Raw genomic sequence first — 9798 nt, forward strand, 5'->3', positions numbered from 1 at the left:
CCCCAGAAATCTAGCTCAATGACATTTTGCCTGTAGAGACCTAATAACTATTTGGTAAAATAGTTCTGTATTGTTTTTGCCCTTAAGTTCTGTATTGTTTTTGCCCTTAACTATTTTGTAAAATAGTTCTGTATAGTTCTGTAAAATACTTCTGTATTGTTTTTGCCCTTAAGGACTTTCTACGTTAGTTAAGCCTTAAGTTGGTTTTAGAACGCATTATCTGAGTGTTTTGTTTTGTTTTTATTTTGATGGTAGACTTACCTTCACGATTAAGTTTTACTTGGTATGTTATTAAGATTGGTTTTCATAAACCATCTTGTGCAGTAAACTGTGGCCCAGAAGCACACTGTATGGCAGGGCCAATAAACTAGATGTTAAAATTTTTCAACCGATATTCCACTCATTAAATAATTTGCACTTTGAAATTTAAAACATGTAATCTAAAATAACTCTTGAAATGTCAAACACTGGGTTTTTTTTAACTAATACCAACTGCTGATATACCTACACAAAACAAATTCAGTGAACTTCCACCAGCTGACCTTTAAAATAATCATCAGTTAAAGGAATAATGCTCTTTTCTGCAGCAGGGATAATCTTGTTATTTGTGTTCTTTCTAGAATTATTCTCCACTTTTGAATTTAGGTTGTCTATATTGGTGGCCTAATCCCCCAAAATAGCCAAGAAAGCACAATATTTCTAATATTTCAAATAATCTAATTTCTTCCTATCTACTTTCCATGTATAATATTACATTCCTTCTGTGTCTACACTGTGCAGTTTTTCTATAAACAACTTTCAGACTTAACTATTTTGACTGAATGGACACACCAAATCTGGTTTGTTTTGTTTTTTTCTTGGACAGATTTTTTTTTTTGAAATAGATCAATCTTTTGATGTGTAGAGAGCCTCTATGTCACCTTTTAGCTCTAAAATGACTCATGCTCATCTCACATTACAGTTTGTGTTCTTTTGTTAACCTTTTCGGTTCCTTCTTTCTATTAACCTGAACTTAAAAGTTCTAATTTTGGGCTTCCCTGGTGGCGCAGTGGTTGAGAGTCTGCCTGCCGATACAGGGGACACGGTTTTGTGCCCCGGTCCGGGAAGATCCCACATGCCGCGGAGCAGCTGGGCCCGTGAGCCATGGCCGCTGAGCCTGTGCGTCCGGAGCCTGTGCTCCACAACGGGAGAGGCCACAGCAGTGAGAGGCCCGCGTACCGCAAAAAAAAAAGAAAAAAAAGTTCTAATTTTGACATATTTAAGACAATCACTACACAAAACTGTTTTCGCTATTGCTTGTTATAATTTCTGAAAATTAACCATGGGGAGTCAGTCTTTTGAAAATAAAAACTTCTGTAAAATATATATCATCCTAAATTAGTGTGTCCCAACACCTGCTATGCAGAACACTATTTCCTTGAGATTCTAAGGGTATACGGACCAAGGAGGTTCTGTGGTCACATATATACAGGAAATGCTACACACTCTACTTCTCTTGAAAACTCACAATATTCTTAAGCTTAACAAAAAAATTGAAAAGTCCTACCTACAGAAACATGTTTTACTTCATTTACCCCAGTGTTTTCTCTGATATATTGACCACAGAACTCTATTTACTTAACATCCATAAATGTCTCCAAGTAGAGCATAACTGGGGAAACACTACCTAAACCTATAATCAGCAAACATTTGCTTTAGAATCATTGAACCAGAAAGCTGGAAATCTTGTGTTATTGATCATGTATCTTAAAGTTTTTCAGATTAAAAAATAGACCTTTAAGAGTTAAATGACTTGGCTTAAAAAATAAAGCCAACATCAGAATCCATATTTCATTCCCATCTGATTCTCGGGAACTCAAAACAATACAATTCTATTATTCACTAATTGAAATTAAAAAATTATTTGGTCAAAGTTCTATAGAACTATAGAGCACGTAGAAGAGACCTCTCCAGTTGGGTTGCTGTGATCCCATAAGATATTACAGGAAAGGCAGTGTGAGTTTTTGTAAATTTTGTTTGTTTTTTGTTTATAAAAATGGGGTCAATCCATAGGTAATGCTTTGAATCTACTTTTTTCACTTGATCCTATATTGTTAATATATTTTCATGACATTAAATATAATTCTAGATCACAGTTCTCAACCCCATCAAACCCAACACTCCCCTTTCATAGCAAATATTTTGTAATACCTTCTTTATTATCCTTAGATGAAATGCATAGATAATATATTGTATATACATAAACAATTTATAGGAAAGATAATGCCTTAGCTGTGATGTATAGGATAATTAAAAGCAAAGCAATTTGTAATGAAATAATATATGAGATGCTCAGGCATGACCTCATTGGAAGGCAGAGTGAAAAAGTTAGATGTTTGTACCTATAAGTAGCTTTCTTTTTTTTAATTTATTTTTTATTTCGGTAACACTAGTTTATAATACCGTATAAGTTTCATGTATACAAAGTTATATTTCTGCTACACTACACTGTACTCACCACCTGTACACTACAGTGTACTCACCACCAAAAATTTAGTTTCCGTCTGTCACCATACGGTTGATCCCTTTTACCCATTTCGCCTTCCCTTCCCCCCGCTTCCCCTCTGGTATCCATTACTCTGTTCTCTGTATCTACATGTTTGTTGTTGTTTGGTTTGACTTGTTTCATTTTTGGTTTTGTTTATTTGTTTGTTTGTTTTCTATATTCCACATAAGAGTGAAATCATATGGTATTTGTCTTTCTCCTGTAGTTTGAATGCAAATGTCGTGACTACAAAAGCAGACTGATAGACAGACGTGGTGATTTGTCATAGGAGTGACACTGGCAGGAGTCACATGATTTTACCAAGGTGGTGAACTGCTCTGGGTAAAATTCCAAGCAAAACAAAATAGGTTTTTTTCTGTTATTTACATAATAACTGCAGTCCTAGAAAAATTATATTAAAAACCATGAATAAAGCCATTTATGCTTTAGGTAAAATGGAGTTGAGGTCTCGGTTCAGATCATATGCACGGATTTTTTACCTACATGAATGTCTAGAGGGACATATGAAAATCACATAGGATGCAAGGGCATGCATCCTTTTAAGTGCAGAACTTTCCCGAGGATTCCAGAACATCTAGCATCTCCAGCCCCTGTCCACTAATCCAGAGTATCACTTCCCACTGCTACTCATGTGATTATGATGTCCAAAATCCTTCCCTACAAATTCTCAAAATGCCCTCACCCATGAGGGGGTACATACTAATTAAGGATTGCTATTGTAGAATGTATTTTAAAGATTGCTTAACATTCCATTGAGTGGATTACCAACTCTTCACTAAATTCAAGGACACGGTCTGCTTAAATTACCAAACAATCATAATTATTATTCTACCAACTGAGAGCACACGATGTCCCAGACATTTTATTTGCATTTGGTTATTTAACCTTTCCAATTGCCATATTAAGGTAAGAGGTATTATTTTCCCCATTTTACAGATGAGAAACCTGAGGCTCAAAGATATCAAGTAACTTTCTTCAAGGGAGCCAGGATCCACATCCAGGTCTTTTTGATGTGTAAGTGCATATACTTAGCCACAGCAATATACTTACTGTCAGATGTAGTTTGTATTACTTCTTAGAGCAGCCATTCTCTTTCTGTTCAATTGTTTTCTTACCTTCTGATTCAGCTTCTCTTCATAATTGCCTTTCCTTTCTGATCTTTCTGGAACAATTCTTTTCTGGAAACAAGAGGCTGTTCCGCAGTCCCTCCTTCCCCCGCCTTTTAAAGTGGAGATCTGTGTTAGATTTGGATCTGCTACAATTGGTTCTAACTATTATTCAGGCTGTCTCTGAATAAATGACTCAATGTAACTGAGCAAATTCAATTTTTAAAGGAACTTGAGAATTTTTAACCCAAACTGACACATCCAGGGAGTATTCTATTACATGTTCATTGCTTATTTTTCCTCACCAGCCGTTCATTTTTAAATGACTAGATGGTTGCTTTCACTCCCCGACTATTGTCATATGAAATACTATTTCAGTGGTTATGAATGACCTCCTCATTAGTGGAGTGTTTTTTTCCTCCATTACTAGAGTGGAAGTAATTTGAGGACAGAGAACGTATGCAACTGTGTTTCTACTATGTTATATTGTAATGCTTGTACCTAATAAATTCACAGTAAATATCTATTGAGTGATGACATGAAGCTCAGTTCAGTCTAATTTAGCACAATAATTATAAGCCAAGCACGAATAGACTTCCTCACTTAGATCCTTGGTATTTTGTTTTCCACACCTATAAAACGAGCTGAATTCCTAGAACTGTTACTAAGACACATGAGGTATTTGTGTGCTGCTGGAACTATACTAGCACTACGGGGAATTTGAGAAGAGTAGCTTCCTTTCCCCCTCTATCTTTGACCTACAGTCCCCTTCCCTTCACAGAGTACTTTTTTTTTTTTTTTTGTGGTACGCGGGCCTCTCACTGTTGTGGCCTCTCCCGTTGTGGAGCACAGGCTCCGGACGCGCAGGCTCAGCGGCCATGGCTCACGGGCCCAGCCACTCCGCGGTATGTGGGATCTTCCCGGACCGGGGCACGAACCCGTGTCCCCTGCATCGGCAGGCAGACTCTCAACCATTGCGCCACCAGGGAAGCCCTCACAGAGTACTTTGAGCCAAAGTGTTCAGGATTCAAATTTTGGACTTGTGTACATACAGGGTATTTTTTCTTTGTGTGTGACATGCGTATGGAATTTGGTGGGATATATGGACACAATTAACAAACTTTTAGCTTTATATTGTTATTATGTTAAAAGATATAGAGCACATTTCCCTAATTAGGAATGAAAGAAGACTCTAGAGCATATAGTACCCTCACTGTATGGACTAACTTTCTCATTATACTGTACTGTATGTATCTCTTGAGAGAATATTCAGCTTATTATGTTGTGGTACAGTCTGAAGGACCAGGTTTTTCTTGTTGATAATTGTCAAGGCAAGAAGCTAGTCCTCAGACAGGAAAGTTTGATTGAGTGGGTGTGCCCAAAACAGATATGAAATGAAATTTGATCTCCAAAGATCAAGGAGTCAGAATGTTTGGAAATGTACTCTTCATAATTACTATTAAAGATGGCTCCCTGATCCCCCATATGGGAGACAAGAAGGACGGACACAGATAAGCCCTGTTTGTGTTTTTTGTCTTTTTTCCCCTCCAGGTTAACACATGAGCTTTGGAGGCAAGGTATAACTTCAACCCAGATTTTCCAAATTCGTGCTATTATTTAGCTTTATTTACCTTTTGTTATCCTCCAATCTTTAATAAACTATTTTAGCTGGATTACAGAAAATGAAGAAGGGGTCATTTGTCCATGCTTGGACCAGACTGCCAAAAGGAGGCTCTTCACCCCATCCTCCACCCTCAGCATGGCTGTCTCAATGGCAATCAGTTTAAAGACTCTGATGGCCATGGAAAGGCAGGGGAAACAGGCAGGGCCATGTTGTCCAACCATCTCCTGATCATCTGGAAATTCTTCTAATGCTGAACTTGGAAGATCGGTGTTATATTTTTGTAAAGAAAAACAGAATCCAAGTACATATGACTCATTGCTGTATCCTCAGAGCCTTCCTAGTACATGGTGCTCACTAAGAATTTGTATATTAAATAATGAGCCAGCATATACTTACTGAGCTTTGTCTTTCCATGTGCCTATCACTGTGTTTCATAGCCAGCATCTAAACGGCAGTGCCGGCAACTTTTACTCCGGTTCAACTCAGTACCCTCTGAGTACCTTCTATGAGCAAGGAACTGAGTTAGTTGCTCTGGGAGACACAAGTATGAATAAGGTATGTCATCTTGCTTTAAGGAGCTAAGAATCTAGTGGTGGAGATAGACACAGACATAAATAACTCTTTCTTTAACATGTAACCTCAGGGAGGTCTCAAGTTCCCTAACTCATTACCTTTCTCTCTTTTTGTAAGCATTTTTCAACTTCTCTTTCCCTTAAGAACACTCGTGCTTTTGTGCTTCATCTTCCTTGCCTTTTTCACTCCCTTGGCACCATTGTTATGTTCTTTCCTATCAACAATTCTTATTGTTCTAATAGCTCCCTCCTCCCTTTACTTAAGCAAGCTTTGAGCACATCCTTCTTGACTGGAGAAAAGACTTCCCTGGAGGCTTTCTTTGATTATCTTTCAAGTTTGGTTTCTTTTCATTTTTTTTTTTTTAAGTTTTTCTGTACTGCAAGTTGGCAATTCTTAACTTCTGGTAGAATAGCCTTCTGTATATTTTCTCCAGAAGATATTTAGGAAATGTTTTATTAGTAAAGTGAAAAATCTGTACCTAGTGTGTTTCTCTCCCCCATCCTCCCTTAACACATAATATATTACAGAAGCTGGTTAAAATTATTCATGGTGAACATATGCATACTGTCTATTATAAACAATATTGCCTCATTAAAATTGGATGAGACAATAAAAATCATTATCTGACTTGTATAGCAAAGATCCAACAAAATGAATTAAGGCAAAAAAATATAATGTCATTCTAAACCTCTCCAGTTTTTTCTAATTTTAGTGAAGGAGGAAAAATGAAATACTACTTTGCATTTTTAAACAAATATTTTATTACTATAGTTCTGATTTTGTAGAGCAGTTTATAATTTACAAAACTTTTTGATGTACTAGCAGCTTATTTGATCTTTAAAACCACTTTTTTTTTTTTTTTTTGCGGTACGCGGGCCTCTCACTGTTGTGGCCTCTCCCGTTGCGGAGCACACGTTCCGGACGTGCAAGCTCAACAGCCATGGCTCACGGGCCCTGCTGCTCCGCGGCATGTGGGATCTTCCCGGACCGGGGCACGAACCCGTGTCCCCTGCATCGGCAGGCGGACTCCCAACCACTGCACCACCAGGGAAGCCCGAAACCACATTGTTTTGAAAAAATCAGAGTTATGTCACAACTGTCATTTTTAGTAGATAAGAAAACTCAGAGATGCCAAATGACATCTTTAAATTCACAAGATCTGCTTATATGCAGCAGATCTAGATCTCAAATACAAGCATTCTAACCTTTAGAACATGATTCTTCTACATCTTCATGCTATACATTATTTCATAAGGCTATTTATATTTACGTTTAAATGAGATTTTAATTATGTCGAAATTTCTGAATCACAACCTCTATTGTAGAGATATTTTTCACTAAACACTTGTGTAGCAAATTAATATAGATTGTGTGGTTATCTAGTAGGACAAAACATTTCATCCTTTAGAATCCAGACTTTAGCAACTACTATCGCAGAGAGTGCTTCCTGAAGCACAGGAGCTGGAGGAACCCAGGAGACAGACTCTATACGTCTAAATAATTGCACTGAATCCAAAGAGAGCTCTCTAACAAGCTATATTTTGAAGACTGCATGAGAGTGAGAACACTTACCCAATTGTCTATGTCAATGAATTAGCACCAATTATCAAAATTTTGGAGAGTTAGGGGGCTATTATAGTATTAAATGAATAGAACAATGATCTGACTTTTCATTCAAATGAAGTTTTATGGAATACGATTTACATCAGTGAAACAACATGGGGCAGCTACAATTACTTGAAATCAAGGTAAATGAATAGAAATCATCAGAGAGTTTTTAATTGAGATATAATTGACATAAAACATTAGTTTCAGGTGTACAACATAATGATTTTATATACACACACACATATATATGTAGCTGGATAATCACCACAATAAGTCTAGTTAGCATCCATCATCACACATAGTTACAAATTTTTCTTTTTTCTTGTGATGAGAACTTTTAAGATCTCCTCTTTTAGCACTTTCAAATATACAATACAGTATTATTAACTATAGTCACCATATTATACATTACAAACCCAGGACTTATTTATTTTATCACTGGAAGTTTGTACATTTTGACCACCTTCACCCATTTTGCCTCACTCCTTACTCCCCACCTCTGGCAACCAATCTGTTCTTTGTGTCTCTGAATTTGGGGGTTTTTATTTTTTCTTCTTAGATTCCACATATAAGTGAGATCGTATGGTATTTGTCTTTCTCTGTCTAACTTATTTCACTTAACATAATGTTGTCCTAAATGGCTGGATTTCCTTTTTCTTTATGGGTAATAGTATTCCATTTTGTGTATATATATATTCTCACATCTTCCTTAACCATTCATCCATCTATGGACACTTACATTCTTTCCATGTCCTGACTACTCTAAATAATGCTGCAGTGAACATGGGTGCAGGTATCTTTTTGAGTTTGTATTTTTATTTCCTTCAAATAAATACCCAGAGGTGGAATTGCTGGATCATATGGTAGTCCTATTTTCAGTTTTTTGGAGGACCTTCCATACTGTTTCCCACAGTGGCTGCACCAATTTACATCCCCATCAATCGTGCACAAGGGTTCCTTTTTCTCCACATCCTCACCAACACTTGTCATTTCTTGTCTTTTTGATAGTAGACATTCTAACAAGTATGAGAGTGGTTTTGATTTGCATTTCCCTGATGATTAGTGATGTTGAGCACCTTTTCATATACCTGTTGTTCATCCATATGTCTTCTTTGGGAAAATGTCTATTCAGATCCCCTGCCCATTTTTTAATCAGAGATTGTTTGTTTTTCTATTGAGTTGTATGAGTTCTTTAGATATTTTGGACATTAACCCCTTATATGAGAGAGTTTTCTAATAGAAGGATTAGACGGGAATGACAAACTAAAAGTGAAGTAAATATGAAACATCTTAAAATGTATTACCTTCAAAAGTCTTCAGTAGTCTTGTATATGTCTAAGTCACATAAGACTAAGTCTTATAAGTCTCATAAGTACCTAAGTCTCATGCACTAGCTGCTTGCCATTCTGAAAGGCAAACTTCAAATCAGCCAATCATAAACACTTTTTCTTTTCTTTTTTTTTTTTTGCGGTACGCGGGCCTTTCACTGTTGTGGCCTCTCCTGTTGCGGAGCACAGGCTCCGGACGCGCAGGCTCAGCAGCCATGGCTCATGGGCCCAGCCTGCTCCGCGGCATGTGGGATCTTCCCAGACCGGGGCACGAACCCGTGTCCCCTGCATCGGCAGGCGGACTCCCAACCACTGCGCCACCAGGGAAGCCCGGTAAACACATTTTTAAAATCTCTTTCTTTTCCGTACTTCTCACGTAAGAACAGCTCCCAACTAACAAAAAAATTTCTTTCCAAAAATTTATTTTTAAGATAGTTGTATGGGACTTCCCTGGTGGTGCAGTGGTTAAGAATCCACCTGCCAATGTAGGGGACACAGGTTTGAGCCCTCATCTGGGAAGATCCCACATGCCGTGGAGCAACAAAGCCCGTGCGCCACAACTACTGAGCCTGTGAGCCAAAAGTACTGAAACCTGCACACCTAGAGCCTGTGCTGTGCAAGAAAGGGAAACCACCGCAATGAGAAGCCCACTGGCCACAACTAGAGAAAACCCGCATGCATCAATGAAGACCCAATGCAGCCAATAAATAAATAAATAAATAAATAAACTAAAAAGAAAAGAAAAGGAGTGGCAACAAAGGCACCATATTAAAAAAAAAAAAGATGGTTGTCTAACACCCTATGTTTACATTCTGAGTGTGAATTGGATGTTTGTCACTCAGGGAGTACAACAATATCAAAATCAGGTAAGTAAATTCAGTGAGGTCATTCAAGATGTGGATTAAAATCTCTATCAGCTCTTATTTCTATTATACTTTTATTTCTGTGATTATACATTTGCAGACTAAGATGTGGCATAAAGCAAAGAAAGCATTAGCACAGAAATATGTCGGC

This window comes from Mesoplodon densirostris, chromosome 1, assembly GCF_025265405.1.
Source record: "Mesoplodon densirostris isolate mMesDen1 chromosome 1, mMesDen1 primary haplotype, whole genome shotgun sequence".
Lineage (NCBI taxonomy): Eukaryota > Metazoa > Chordata > Mammalia > Artiodactyla > Ziphiidae > Mesoplodon > Mesoplodon densirostris.